Source organism: Vanellus vanellus, assembly GCF_965231255.1.
Source record: "Vanellus vanellus genome assembly, chromosome: 12".
NCBI lineage: Eukaryota > Metazoa > Chordata > Aves > Charadriiformes > Charadriidae > Vanellus > Vanellus vanellus.
The window spans coordinates 15,629,230-15,645,909 of NC_138917.1; positions in this window are offsets into that span (position 1 = coordinate 15,629,230).

Below are 16,680 nucleotides of genomic sequence, written 5' to 3' on the forward strand. Positions count from 1 at the left end.
CTGCACACAGAGGTTATGTCAGTTCCATTGGGATTTGTCAGTTCATTTTGTAGTATTACTACAACAAAGTCTAAGTTACAGTACAAGCTCTTCAAAGCATACAAGACTTTTCCTTGTGTGGTTCTTGCCATTTAGTTGGAGCGAATGTTTCTGATCATAAACCCAAATGTTCCCATCAGGCATACAGTTATAAGTGAGTCTAAAATGATTCTTGCAAACGATTGCAAGAACATGTCAGTTACTTGCCCATAGGAAAGTCAAAGTCCAATTGTTCCTGAGATGGAATCCAACAGAGCTGAAGGAATTGAAATGTTCAAGGTGAGATCTGCAAATCCCCATTTCATTTTCATGAGTATTATGAAGATTTGTTTGACTCTTACGGAAGTATTTCCTGAGAGTATTTTTTGCTGTAGAACACTCTGTGGGTCTCATCTGCTCTGATGTACAGAGCATACTGAAAAGAACCAGTCTTCATAAGTCTTAGACTGGTGTTTTGTAGTTACGTCTTACTAAACACTTGCCTTCCTGCCAAAAAGAACACCACCACACCACAGTAGTTACCCTTTTCCATAGGCGTTTATGCTGCCAGTTTCTCTCCTGTCTCTTCATAATTCCATTTTATGTAAAGGTAATGAGAAAATATGAAAGCAAATTTGAACATGTATTTCTAAAAATTATTGAATTCTTAAAAATTATCCAAATCTTCTACTCAGCAGGTGGCTTCCAAACTTGCCTGTCTCTTCCTTGAGGTTTGCTTACCAAAGCCCTGCCAGAGTCAATCTGGGATCTTCCAGCAGGAGGCATTCTCTTTTGTATGTGGAATACGAGGGACTTAGCACTTCCCTTGCTTATGTTCTGCTAATTACCACCGTTACACAAACACAAAAAAGGGTAAAATTATGGATTTGTAAAAGTACATCTTCCAATAAAGCGGAGATAGTAGTGATGATAGTGAGAACAGAGAAGGGAACAAACACCAGGTTCAAAAGAAAGAAAATGCACAAATGAGTCACTTCATCCTAAACTCGCATCAAGCAACACAGGAGGTACTTGAATATCCCTCTCTTTTTCTCTCCCCTTTTTTTCCTAACGTCATTGTAAAACACAACTGATGACTACTGGCAATTCTTGTTCCACAGGCCAGTTTCGCAATAACACTCAAATTTAGCGCTCAGAATCTTAATTTTTATGGAAAAAAATATTGCTGCTGGTTTCTACTTACAAAATAGCAAAACGTGCCAGAATTTTAAAGCGTTTAATCAGTTGGAACAGAGTAATAATAGGCTCTGTTTGCTGAAATTTTCTTAGAAGCAAACACTAGTGACACAAATAAAGTCACTTCCAACCTCTCATTCTGTCTAATCTAATCTTCACTTTTATTTGATCGCTATTGCCGTGGTATTTGAGAAACAACCAAAAATAAAAAATAAGAATACTCCAGCATCTGCCCCTCTTCTGACCTTCCCAGCATTTATGTTGCTTAATTAAATTTCTGAAGAGTTTTCTGGGAGGAGTGACAAGAGCCATGCTGAGAGAAAGGCAAGTTGTAGAGGAAATCTTGCGCTTAGTTCTGAGCTTAAGTGTTGTTCTCACCTCCAAAGAGCTCCTACAAAGTTTGATTTTTCCAACAAGTAAGAGGTGCGTCCCTTAGATCCCCGCTTCTTAAGAAACATTTTATTGCTACAGCTGTACTCTGTTTTATTCAGCTGGAGTGCGTAAAGAAATGCAGCATTTCCCTTCCTTGCTGTTGTTACCTGAATATTTAGAATAGAGCTTCCTGTATGACGCTCTCTTTGAATTCCTAAATTGTGCTGTTCCTTCTTTATTAACACTTACCTACACTAATTTACAGCTTCAAACGATAAGGGTTGTTATGAAAGACTGCAAACAGTAAGGGCTCTCTACAGAAGATGATAAAATCTTTGTTCTTCACATAAGCTGATATATAAACACTGCTGCAAAAATCCTCTTCAGGCTCCATGACGTTCTAGTACTTCACATGTCACTTCAACATGGACTGGAAGTAGGTCAGGCTTTTGTAATCTCATTTCTTCAGATTTGGTTTGATCACAACAGAATTTCACAAGAGGAGGGTGTCTGCAGGGGCAAGGCAAGTTTTAATAAAGAGACATATCACGTAGAGAGCTTAGGCCTTTCCAGCTGATTTTACGTAAAATGCTTTGTGCACAGGGACTTCAGGCCTTCTGTGCTGCCACACAAGTCGAGCTCACTTGCTTTTGCTGAGATTGTCATGTGCTGGCAATATTTGTAAGATATTTGGACAAATTATTTGAGGCCTCTGACTCATCTACATACTAGGTGCTGATTATTCTGTCCGTGTTCTTGAGCTTCAACACTTGTATTACACTTTTCCTCTCGAAATACCTTGGCTTTGGTTACACTAGCCACCCCAAGTTACCGTCACAGGGCTCATTTTGTAGATAAGAAACCCAATGCAACAAAGCATGTTTTGTCTGATGCCACAAATTCTGTAAAAAGGCAGCTCTACTGAAAAGTAAACGGTGATATTTGGTTAACCTTAAGAAAGCGATGTCAGATCTGAGAAGACAGAATAGGCTTGCTTTTTGTTGGGGTTAGCAAAAATTCAATAGGAGGGCCAAATAAAGCTGTGTGAATTACAACCTCTGCTGAGATGCAGAGGAAGCATTTGCTGGGTGATGTGCTGACATGAATTGCCCTTTGTTCTGTTACCAGTGCACACCATAATGACCCATGGACACTACATCTGTATATGCAGAACAAATTCATGTCGTTTATTGCAGCATTTCAAAAATACTAAACCTTCCAGCGATCTTGCAGAAGACTGACGCAATTGTTTTGCTAGTGTTGCCAGGGAAGAAAAGCAGAAGGTGAAATCAAAAAGCAAGATATGTGGAGGGTTTTGAATTGGTTTCTTTTCTTTGCTATTCAAAGATGACATCAGCCTAAGTTAAGGCAGGAATTTAAAGCGGTTTGTTTAAGTGGTGCTGGTGATATTACACTGTGCATTACCTGAACAGTAAGGTTTTCATTTCATACTTGCCATACTTGCAGCAGTATTATGCGACTATAATCTGTTAAGGCAAACTCTGTTTTATTGCTTTCCTTTCACAATCAAATGATTTTATGTAGTAATTAAGGTCTTTTGCAAAAATCATAAACTTCAGCATATTGCTAATTTAAAAAGCAGTTACTAAATAAATGCCTATCATGCAGTGCACTTGTTCCACTGTGCACTTTGCTTATGTTGATATTGCTGTTTCCATTTTTATTTCAGCTGAGTAAGAGAAGTCTAGCCAAAAAACTTGCTTTCTAATCAGGTAGATGGGCAAGGATATTTAGGCACATAAATTGCAAAATTGATTAAGGTATGCAGCAGTCCACCTACAATCCCTAGTGATTTTACTGTGTGAATTTCCTGGCCGTGGCACATATAAAAACCTACAGAGGTAACTAGCTATTCACATGCAGAGAAAACTAATTTTCATGTATAACCATCGGTGTGTTTCTAGGGAACGTATTGCATCTGAAGCTTTGAGAAATGTGGCTTTTTACGAAATACTTTCAGATTTTAGGGTTTATGTTTTTAAAGCTAATTGGGGGATTTTGATGCCAAATTCGCATTTAAATCCATTTACTACTTTTGAAAAAGCTCATCTTCAGCAACTATTGATTTTAATAGCTAGAATAAATAATCAGAGCAAAACAACTACTCGATAATCTTCATGAAATATATGTCTACTCAATTATGTTTTCTATAGAAATAGAACAGTGTTGCTGTGACAAATCACTGTATTTGACTAGCTATAGCTAGAAATAATCTTATCTATCAGAACTCTATATTACCCAAATTATCATATTTTACTGCTTATTTTCCAGGGTAGGTTAGCACATTAAGATAGACACTACTAACATTAAAGCTAATATGCAGACTGGGGTAATGTTATTTCAAAGATCCCTGGTTACACGACAACAACGGGCTGTGGCCTCGCTGGCCTCTCTGTTAAATAAGTCTCCTGAGCGTCCCTCTTAATTTCATGTATTGAAAGGTAGAATCTCAAGTTAAATAGGGCAAAATTGTTAATAAATTCCTTCAGAGATATTAAAAGTAACAGAATCAAAGTAAATTTTAGAATCAGTTGGGTTTTACTGTTGGAATGAAGGTCTGCATAATAATGTGCACGCTTAGGGAAAACCTGTATGCATGTCCTTTGTTGGACAGACCTCAGGTTGGACCTTGAATTCCACTGTGATTATTTTGATTGCACAAAAAAAATGGTCCCAATTCCCATGTAAGTCCTTGCATTAAATTCTTTTAATTCCTAAAAAAAACAGATAGTCATTTTTTTAGGGAAGTTATACATTGCTAATACAGATCTCGATGCTTATTGAAGATAGTTCTTTTTAGTTATTCCTTTATGTCTGAAAGCATGCAGGTTTTATTAAATGTAAAATACTGAAAGGAACACAGAATCCATATTACATGGCATGTCCTGCTGTGGCCTTACTTTGCCAAAGAAACGTAGAAAAAATGAGCTGGTAACATCCTTTGTCTTCATTATAAGAATCTGTGTTACTACATTCTTTCTGATGTAAGGCCATTTACCTTGACTCCCAACTACATTTAATCTCATTACATTCACTGTCATTATAGCAACATCTTTATTCCACTTGAAAGACTTGAAAGCTCTGGAGGATGATATTACAGTAAGGGCAGAATATGCTTTATTGAATAGGGTCCTGTGTAAATTCCAGATATGATCATGCCATCCATTTTTATGAGCCTGCTCACATGATTCTGGGCTAATGCAGCAAATGTGATTCTTCCAGTTAAATATGGGGATGGGAAAACAGCCCATGAATAATCATCTTAAATATTTTGATATTGAAAGGACCAAAAAAGATGTATTAAAAGATCTTAATATAGATCTTGACTTAAAAAAAGAACTTCTGTACTTTTCCTGCAAAAGATTCTACAAAATGAAAACGTGTATAAATACAAATGCTAATGTTAGAAATAAGAGTAAATTAATTCCAAGACAGGAAATTACATCACTGTAACTTACCCTCAGTATAGAAATCAGTATTTCAAGGATCATTTTGGGTTTTGTAATTTTAATGACAAAATCTACAGTGCTGAGTTGAATAAGCTTTACTCTTGGAAAGTATAGATCTCATTTAGGCTACTGGTCAAGGGATCAGCATTAGAATGGAAATTTTCACAGACAAAGTCCTTCAAAAAACTAAAAAGCCAGAGAGGGAGGGTTGGGATTTTCAAGTCTTGTACAGTTCATGAACAGCCCGTGAGGCTGTTAAACGTGTGCCAGACAGTCCTGAGAGGCAGCAGGACTCCCAGCAAGGCGGTAGAAACTACTGTAATCTTCGCTATCTGTCCAGCTCTCTTAGGCATATGAAGTACATTTCTGAAAATATATCTTTGTGTTGGATTACCTCTTTCATCTCCTATATTCTTGTAGATGGCTGTATAGACTAGCAAGTACAAGGTGCGTGCAAAATTTCTTTGGGATCAGATAAGCTACTTTCTTCATGACTTGCTCTAGATAGTGAAATAAATATCTATGTGAAATTAATGGGTCATGAGATCTTTGTGAAAAAATAGTAGAAATTTCTTAGTGCATGTCTGAATAAAGCATTCTTGAAGTACAAGGCTATGATCTAATTGGCATCACAGAGACATGATGGGATGGCTCCTATGATTGGAGTATTGAAATGGATGGATACAGGCTCTTCAGGAAGGACAGGCAGGGGTGATGAGGAGGGGGTGTCTCCCTCTGTGTCAAGGACCGGCCTGGAGTGCATGGAGATCTGCCTGGGGATGGATGAGGAGCTGACCGAGAGTCAAGATTAAAGGGAGAGCACAGATAAGTGATGTTACAGTGGGGATCTGCTACAGGCCACCTGACCAGGAAGACTGAGTGGACGAGGCCCTCTATAGACAGACAGGAGCAGCCTCACATTCGCAAGCCTTGGTCCTCATGGGGGACTTCAACCACCCCAATATCAGAAGGACAACACAGCAGGGCATAAGCAATCCAGGCGGTTCCTGGAGTGTGTCAATGATAACTTCCTTCTTGAAGTGACAGAGGAACCAACGGGGAGAGGTGCCATGCTGGACCTTGTTCTCACCAAAAAGAAGGGGCTGGTAGGGAATGTCATGCTCAAGGCCAGCCTTGGCTGCAGTGACCATGAGATGGTGGAGTTTGAGATCCTCAGGGCAGCAAGGAGGGTGCACAGTAAGCTTGCTACCCTGAACTTCAGGAGAGCAGACTTTAGCTTCTTCAGGGATCTGCTTGCTGGAGTACAGTGGGATAAAGCCCTGGAAGGAAGAGGGGCCCAAGAAAGCTGGCTAATATTCAAGGACCACTTCCTCCAAGCTCAGGAGCAATGCATACCGACAAAAAGGAAGTCAGGCAAAAAATGCCAGGAGACCTGCGTGGATGAACAAGGAGCTCCTGGACAATCTCAAACAGGAAAAGGAAGCCTACAGAGGGTGGAAATAAGGACAGGTATCCTGGGAGGTATAGAGAGAAATTGTCCAAGCAACCAGGGATCAGGTTAGGAAAGCTAAAGCCCAGATAGAGGTAAATCTGGCCAGGGGCATCAGGGGCAACAAGAAAGCCTTCTATTGGTATATCAGTGACAAAAGGAAGACTAGGAAAAATGTGGGCTCACTCAGGAAGGAAACGGGAGACCTGGTCATCCAGGACATGGAGAAGGCTGAGATACTCAGTGACTTCTTTGCCTCTGTCTTCACTGCGAAGGGCTCTAACCACACTTCCCAAGTTGCAGAAAGGAAAGGCAGTGTGGGAGAAGGAGGTGCCGCCCACTGTAGGAGATCATGTTCGAGACCATCTGAAGAACCTGAAAGGTACACAAATCCATGGGACTTGATGAGATTTATCTGGGGGTCCTGAGGGAACTGGCAGATGAAGTTGACAAGCCATCATATTTGAGAAACTGTGGCAGTCTGGTGAAGTTCGCACTGACTGGAAAAGGGGAAACATAAAGCCAATTTTTAAAAAGGGTAAAAAAGAAGACCCAGGGAACTACAAGCTGGCCAGTCTCACCTCTGTGCCTGGCAAGACCATCGAGCAGATCCTCCTGGAAACTCTGCTAAGGTGCATGGAAAATAAGGAGGTGATTGGTGACAGCCAACATGGCTTCACTAAGGGCAAATCATGCTAGTCAAATTTGGTGGCCTTCTATGATGGAGTTACAGTGTTGGTGGATAAGGGGAGATCAACAGATGTCATCTACCTGGACTTGTGCAAAGTATTTGACACTGTTCCACACAACATCCTGGTCTCTAAATTGGAGAGACATGGATTTGACCAATGGAACACTCGGTTGATAAGGAACTGGCTGGACTCAAAGGACTGGCTGACACTCAAAGAGTTGTGGTCAACAGCTCCATGTCCAAGTGGCGAGCAGTGACAAGTGGTATTCCTCAGGGGTCGGTACTGGGACTGGTGCTATTTAACATGTTTGTTGGTGACATGGATGTTGGGATGGAGTGCACCCTCATCAAATTTGCTGATGACACCAAGCTGTGTGGAGCAATCGACATGCTGGAGGGGAGGGATGCCATGCAGAGTGACCTGGACTGGCTTGAGAGGTGGGCCTGTGCAAACCTCATGAAGTTCAACAAGGCCAAGTGCAAGGTCTGGCATGTGGGTTGGGGCAATCCCATGCACAAATACAGTCTGGAAGGAGAATTGATTGAGAGCAGCCCTGAGGAGAAGGACTTGGGATTGTTCAGCCTGGAGAAGAGAAGGCTCCGGGGAGACCTTATAGCAGCCTTCCAGTATCTGAAGGGCACCAACAAGAAGGCTGGAGAGGGACTTTTTACAAGGGCATGTAGTGATAGGATGAGGGGGAACAGCTTTAAACTGCAAGAGGGCAGGTTCAGATTAAACATTAGGAAGAAGTTTTTCACTTTGAGGGTGGTGAGGCACTGGAACAGGTTGCCCAGAGAGGTTGTTGAGACCCCATCCCTGGAAGTGTTCAAGGCCAGGTTGGATGGGGCTTTGAATAACCTGGTCTAGTGGAAAGTGTCCCTGCCCATGGCAGGGGGGTTGGAACTGGATGATCTTCAATGTCCCTTCCAACCTAAACCATTCTATGATTCTATTTAGCATGGCCATGCTGATAAATAGACTTATCCAATAACTGAAGGGCAAGTTATTGGTTCTTGCCTTTGGCCAGTGATAATGTTGTATGGTCTTGTCATTTATTATGGTAGATTTTATTAGGTGTGTTATTATAGGCTACCCATAAAATTTTATGTACTAGTAGAAAATAAAATTACAGTTTATCAGATTATTTCTCTGCCTCTAACTATCCCAGATGGGTGAAAACAGAGATTTGCAAGGTATAGAACTTCTTATTTAATACAGACCCAGAGGATGATAATGTTAAAGATGATTCTGTCTGCTCTTTAGCCTTTGAAGCTGCAGCATCCAGTGCCTCTCCAGGGACTGACCCAAGGGAAGGGTAACAGTAAAAACTGTTAGTTTCATCGAGGTGCCTACTAAAGATTTGATTTTGCCTTGAGAATGGCTACAAAATGTAAAGACTGGGTGTGTCTTAGGCCAATATATGCATAATATCTTTTTTTTTTTCAGGGGCAAGCTTTCTGCTATATTAGCTTAAGTAAATACTCATGTTGCTAATTGGTTCAGATAATTTAGGTAAATGGTGTTTTTTTGAAGACAACTTAAAGTGCAAGATTAGTCATATGAACAGAAATAATTGCCTATGTAGCCATTTCAGTAACCTCTGCTATTCTCTCCTTTTTATCTCACTTTACAAAGCAACTTCATCAGGCCAGAATAAACGTTACTCACACAGAGCCTGCAAGTCTTGCTTTAAAGGGGCATATAAATGATGAAAGGAGAGACAAGACAGGCAGGAAATAGAACTCAGTGAGGTTATAGATTCTTGCAGATTTTTCTTCCAACCTGTTATTCAGTAAAAAAATTTCCTTTTCCCTCATGCCACAGAACCATACTTCCGTGCTATCTGTTCCTGGCTGATCCATGCCACAGTATCTTCATCATTTCTATTGAACTTGGGAGACATAAGATCAGGCTGACGCAGGGCTTCCTCACAAAAAGATTCATTGGTTTTTCCACTGAACAGAGTTCTCATTACTGAGGAACACAATCTAATTTCCACTTATACAATGGATGTCTCCCATAGCTCACAAAAATATATGGAGGGAAAAGGTGTCTTACAAACCTATCACTCCATCCTTGGTTTCCCAGAGTTTATTCCCAAATGAGTTCAAAAAAATGGCATTTGTATTTCCTTCTCATATGTAATTCCATGCAGGCATGCTAGAAGTGACGTTTGTCCCAGGGTGTACAGTCAAATGTTTGTACAAGACTATATTCCTGATGCAGTAATGGGACTCTCCAGAATCTCCTCAGAATGATGGCTCCCTCTCCTATTACTACGCGTTTTGATGGTCCTGAGAAATCTTTTCTGAATTACTGTTTTCACTAGCCTTTATATGCATTAGTATTAAATTTCGTATTTGCTAGTTGTTTCATTAAACAGCTTTGCTCCATAATTAAGTTAATGACATCATTGCTCTTCTCCTTTCTGCTCAACCAGTAAAACAATTTCTTTTTCTTGTATTCCCACTCAGGTATGTTCTGCTTTTATCTTTTATCTTTTATGTTAAGAGATTTTATCCCCGTGTCTTTCTCTTCTGCATTAGAATTAACCAGATGTAGTTTAATATTGGGAGCTACCAAGTAACTCCTGTTTAGAAAGTTTCGGGTTCTAGAAATACTGCTTTCATCACTCTATTAGCTATCAAATAGTAACAGGTTGGGTACTTTTGCCACTAGCTCTCCATCATGCTGGGAAGTGTTCCTGCTGCCAAAGAATCCAGTAAGGTCTGTTGGTTTTGTAGTTCTAAAACTCATCCAGCTAAAAACAAATGGTTGATATAATTTGCTCTTTTGGGAAGAGAAAACCTAAAAATCACAGGTGTACATACCTGTAGCAGAATCCTAGCAACAGTTAAATCTACAGAAAAAGCTTGACCTAATCTTACTTTTTCTCAGGCTGCATGTGAACTTAATTATGTAGAAGTTGAAAAAGGAGACATGCTAGACATTACTAGTAGACATGCTTTGACCTACCCTGACTGTTTTAAAGGATTCCCAAATTCATAATTTTGAAGAAACATATTTCTTCCAAAAAAAAATGAGGTAGATAAAACATTCTTCAGAGAAAGTGTTTGTAGAATTGGAATCTGAAGTACTTGATGACACACAATTGTTCTCACTCCTCCCAATTGGATTTTAATTCAGCAATCTGAGAGATTTTACAAAACTAATCATTTGCCTCGATCCTGTGAATACATTCTCCTTGAATAAAGACAAAATCAATAGAAGAAAACAATTGATGAGAGGAAGAAAAACCATTTTCCTATGCTCTAAAAATGTAGCTGTCTGTTGACGGATGGTAGCATATTCTACAATTAGCTTATAGCATATCTCAAGGAGAAAGATGCAGAGAAGACTTATGAGTGTCTCTCAGAGGAACACGTCAGTATCTGGTGTTGGGGATGATTCAAGTTCACTTTGTCCTCCACCATCTTGTCATCAATTTTCTTAAGTTCAGGTAGCTGCTGGAAACAGTTTTCTATTTGCCATTGACATCTGCAACTTAATTGACATCATTAATTTGCATTCCAGATATCTGGAAAGTATGTTCCCTGCTACTAATACCGTTTTTCCCATACACTTGGAAACCTATGGACTGGTGCATGTATGATCTTATCCATCGTTACTGTCTGATTTCTTTGATTATAACAAACTGACTTAATCTTTAAGTTGTATAGGAAATGCTAGGGCTTTTCATAAAGGAAAAGCATTGTTTAATTCCGCTGACTACCTTGGGTTTAATCTGATCTAGATGATTTCCTAGAATTTCCACAGACATACCTGTATCCACACAGAACTGTCTTCTAATCAATTCACAAGTTCTCAGTAAAATTTCAGCACACTTTGTAACCTTAACAATCGTAGTGCTGGTGCAGATTCAGGTAAACTTAAATGTCTTCATTTTACTTTTGCCCAGTCGTTTGCTCGTAGCTTCTTCTTAGCACCTATAACCTGCTGCTTCTGAAAGAGGGCATTGCATTTACAACAGTATCAGTGTGCCTGTAGCGTTTTTTTAGTTGTTTTATCATAGCTAATTAATTGTTTAATGCTGTATAATTTGGTCATTTCAGTGTGCAGACATAACAGTAATGGGTTTGTTGTTGACTTTTCTTCCAAACATCCCATTAAGTACTGGTAACAGCATCTTTCCTCTGCCAAGCAGTAAATGTTTGTGGCCTACCAAACTGGTTTAGCAGCAGAAGGAAAAACAGGAATATAGAAAGTCTCTTTATTCTAAATGTGGTTAATGTACATGTGATCCTGGGATACAGGTGCTATTAAATAGAACTCTTCTACTTTAGGAATCTCAGTCAAAGATATGGCCCAATATCCAGACAGAAATTTTCTCAAAAACTGAGACCAGGGATAAGACCAAGCTCTCAGGGCACTCCTATGGTTCTTCTCTAACCATCGCTACCTCAACAGTGAAACCTCGATGTTAAAGACCATATTATTTTCAGAACTCCCACCTAAGGAAAATAATTTAGAAAATTGCATCTAGCAGCATCTTTTGGGCACACCTACCAGAAGAATACATTTGCAGTACATATAGCCATTTATTATTTATGTTTGGTCATCCTCCTCTGCTATAAAGAATACATTTTATTTTTTTTACTTTTCTTGTACCTTTTGGGGTAAATATGATAGCACTGATTCCAATTGCTGAACTCTTTTGCTTACTTTTTGATTGCTCTGTCTTCAGGTATCCTGAACAGTAAGCACAGACCTCATCCATCTGTGTTAAAAGTCCATAAAAAATTTCCATTGGAAATCTAGTTTGAGCCCTGATACACATCTGCAGTTATGAAAATGATTCAGTCTTTCAAGAAGCATCTAGTATTACTCAATAGTCTACCAAATTATTTTTTCTCCAAAGTCTGTTTTCATCCTTTAGGTATTTACATTATGGGTGTTGTCCCCAAACATAGCACATAGGGAAAGTCGTGACTTTCTAGCGCAAAGGGAAATGACTTGTAGTACAAAAAACAGGGGGAAGATTTTGTTTCTTTATCCTCCTTCCTCACCTTTTCTAATTTACTAACCTCCTATTGAAGCTTAACAGAACAGCTGACAGTATGCAGCACTTTCCAAAGTCAGCTTTAGCAAGAATGTTAAATTTGCAAGGAAAGATATTAAGTAGAGCAAGTAAGGAACAAAACGGAGAAAGTGTAAATTTCTTTTTTTTTAGTGCTTATGTTTCATCAGATTGTTGGTTTTCATTCCCGTGTGATTTAACATCATTATAATTTCCATAACGCATAATGCATTTTTTACATAGTATTTTCATTGGCTACCTTCCTTGCTTTCTCTGCCTGACCTACCATCTTCTCTCTGCTCAGATCTGTACAGAACCACCTTCACTACTCTAGTTTGTGGCTGTGGCCTTTTTGAGCCGAACTCCTGCCCTGTCTGTGGTGGGGCTGTAGCTTCCCACCACTCCAGAAAGTTGCCTCTGCTGACTCTGCAGAATGGCCCCAGGAAGCAACATACTAGTCAAAGCCTTGGCAGCGATATGGGGTGCCATGGCTTGTATGTAAGTCAGGTAATAGCAAGTGTGAGCCAGGACATTGCAAGGTTTTACTGGTTTGTGTCGAATCCCAGGTTTATTGGAGAAGTCTGCAGAAAATGAAGATACACTGCATGTCACTTGGGAAGATATAGAAGTTACTTCAGTGATACCTTTCCTGACCTAATCCCTGCCAGTAATTCCTAAAGGCAAACAGATGTGTAACAATTTGACACTGTCTTGAAGGATGAAATACCAGTCCTTATATTCCTAATGGTCTGACAAGCTGCAAAACCATCTTTTTTTTCAATAGAAATCTCTACCCAAGAGAAACTGCATGGCTAAAACTCTCAGTCTTGCAGATGTATATTCTGCCTTGTTTCTTCTCAAAATAGAATAAAAGGATTATTTTCTCCAGTTCTGTAGCAAAAAGAATTTGCAAGATTTTTTTTTAAATGTTTTTCACACCAAAATCTTACTGTTTACAGAAAAACTGCAGATGTTTTTGCTTTCACTGTTATTTCTTGTAGGGGTCACGTGCTGCTTTTAATTACAACCTTATTCCCTGCTGAGACCTGTGCAAGTATTACCCAGAGCAATGTTTTAGCCACTACATTTAGACTGAGACAAAAGCTAATCTTCCATGTCAGAGGTTTACTGTACTGGATTTATTAACACCTTCACAATCCTCACCAGTACTTTAAAATTCTCCAGGTCGAATTCATCCTAAGTGAAGTCAAGCATAATGAATTCTCAGACTGCCGTCTAATTCTGTGACAGGTGACAAATTCTGTGGTACAACATGAAACTACAGAGAGATGTAACTATAAAAGAAAAAAGTAGCTGTTGTAAATAATGATGGGCACAATAATTATCCATTAACAATGACTAATGAATAAATCAAGTATAGGCTACAAAGAAAGCATCCCAAGGACAGAGAGTCAAATCACGAAAAAGACTGTGCTTTGTGTTGTACAGTCAAGGATAAATCTGTAATTTTTAGTGACAGTGCTCCAAATTGTTACCACTTTGTTTCAGAATGTAGCTTGCTTTTACGTTATATTTCATTAACTCTGTGAAATATGCGTAGAAGTGCCAAGAAATTGATTCCTTCAGTTATGTTTATGTGGTGTCATTGATCTAAGTAGGAACCACATAAAGTGCCATTGATCTAAATGGGGGCCAGGTTGAAACATCCAAGGGAAGAATATGTTATTTTAGTTCTATAGGAGCAAAACACCCACTAGACGAATTCATTCATATGCACTTTTCTAAGTGAGTCACAAACTATTGCTGCATGTACTGAGACGTGAGACTTGTCTGTTTCAACAACAGGGAGCAGAGGCACCTGAGTCTTGTATTTGTTGCTGTAGTGAGCAATAAATTAGCAAGAGCCGATATATTATTAACCTCCCTTAATTGCAGTCTCCTCATCTGTTTGCTCTACTGTGTGTATGTAGTTGCGCAGTCTCTGGATGTTATGGTGTTTCCAGTATGATCACAAATAAATGATCGTGCAGTTCATTTTCAGGCATCAGGTGATGAATTTTTATCAGCCTTTAGTAATGCTTAAAGAAGAATTTGACTGTTGCAAAACATTAAAGCAAATACTTAAATTGGTTCCTATCTGTTGTTTATATAGAGACTCTTTCAGGCACTGATAGTAGGTTAGATTCAGCCTACAGATAACTTACAAAGTAATATATCATTTAAGCCTATTACCAAATCCAGAAATGATCAGAGAAGACAATGGAGAGGGCACAGATGAAAATGCAAATGGCAATCTGGGAGTCTGATGAATGGGAAAATGAGTGACTCGGCAGGTGGCACTCTACCAATACCCAGACGAAATTAGAGAGTACTTTTTGACTGAAAGTGCTAAATATTTGATGAAATGCAAATTTAAGGTGCTGAAAGCTACGGTAGGTGGGCAATTCCTTGAGTTTTTAACATATTCCAAACTAAGTGCTCTGTGTAGACAATTCATCGCAACTTAAACCTTGATCAGATGGCTACATAATGCAGTTCTGCCAGGACTAATTCGTCCTGTAGGCTTATTTATTTCCGCTTTCTATTGTATAGTACTGCTGTACAAAATTAAATCACTGCTGTATTGTGTCGAGAAGAGGGAGTAATTTATTTGTGACTGAACGAATATAGTACCGTCATGGCTGATTTTTGTGGGAGTTTCATGAAGTAAAATCTATCTCAGAGTCAGGTTTGGCAGAGCCACGATTTTCTGAAAACGCTTTTTGCAAATATAAGGTGTAGAATTACTGTGGAAAGTGATACACACCTAAAACTAATTGCTGTGTAGCAAAGCATTTTTATACTACTTGGCTAATCTTTAAACAAAAGTTAGCATTTCAAAAACACTTACTGAAACCATTAACTTTCTTGCAGTGCATTCCAGTTCAATAACTTTAATGAAGAGGAGTGATATCTTCATGTTAAAAGTTTACCAAGGAAAATATTTTCTAGTCATCTCTGACTCCAGAAGTTTGGTTTTTTCACTTGGTTGAATTGCTTTACAGGAAGAAGTATCCATCGTTCATTACAATACCCTAACCTAAAAAAGACCTGATTTATATCTATTTCCAGAGGTCTCCCAGCCTGGGGATATTAGTGGGAGATGACTGGAAAACAGTTGTATTCTGTTGTATTAAACAGCAAGTTTTTTAAAGCCACAAAATAGCGCAAGATTTGCTTTTGCCATATGCATTACTGATTGTTATTGTCTCAGTGGGTAATTATTCTTGCAGTATTCATTTAACCACCTAATACTTGAAGTTATGTGGTTCCGGTGTACACTACACTGTTGGCAAAGGGGACTACAGCAGCAAGCATGAGGGGTTAATTGACTTTTATTGAAGCAGTTTATAGCTTGCTCTCGTCTTCATCCTTAAGCACTACTGATCCGCTGTAAACTAAGATCTATTGGGACAATATTTTTAAAGATGTTTAGTTTTCCACTAACCTATATTTTATTTGTGTTGTTTCATTTTTTTTCCCCAAGATACTTCAGTGATAAAAAGGATCAGGTCATTGTTACTGAGTTTCTTAAGGTGAACATATTAAATTCTCCTGCCCATTAAGGGGCAGATGTTGCTTATTTGTTTTCAGAGAAACTTACACACACTTCAGTTTGTGGAACAGGAATTGCAGTAATTCAGTAGGTAGCTACATTTGCTTAGCTTTCATAAAATGCTGCGAGGAGATCCGAGGGGAGAAGTGATACCCTTTTAAGTAATTTTTAAAATATCAAATTTTATTTGAGTTAATTCTAATGGTTTGCTGCTAGTAGTATTTTACCATTATCGCCGTTCAGTGTGTTTGAGCTCTACTAAAGATTTAAATGAAAGTTTTATGGAATACACTTTTTTAGAATTCAGAGGATTTTATGGATTATTATTCATAACATCTGCCACTTACAGGGAAAAAAAAGCCTTAAAATGCTCCTTTAATATGTATTTAATGCTTGTGATACAATTTTATGTTAAATAAGAGTTTTTTTATTTTAGCAGCTGTGTTTGTGTAGCTGTGGGAAAGATCTGTTTGCTCTATAAACCCTTAGGTCTGAGGTTTAAAGCTTGGCTAGTAAAACTTTCATTAGGCGGAAACTTGATTTTTCTCAGCATATAACATATATATGGGGTTTTTTGCAAAAGAAAAAACATATATATGTTTTATATATATCATATATGTAACATATAACACTGGAAAAAGAATAGAAAATAGACATTTTAATATCAATGAATGCTTACTGGTAACTAAAATGGATTAAGTAAAGGAGTAATCTAGATCCTTTCTGTTTTCCTGCTGTATGTTTTATAAAATCATTTTCTTAAGAAACAAAACTGTGCTAGAATTTGGGATAGCCACAAGAGAGATCGTGGAAGGTATTCTAAAGGCAAATATATCAAGCTTCAGTCCTTGTGTATTTTTAACTGCAGAAAACTCCCGTTGTTCGGT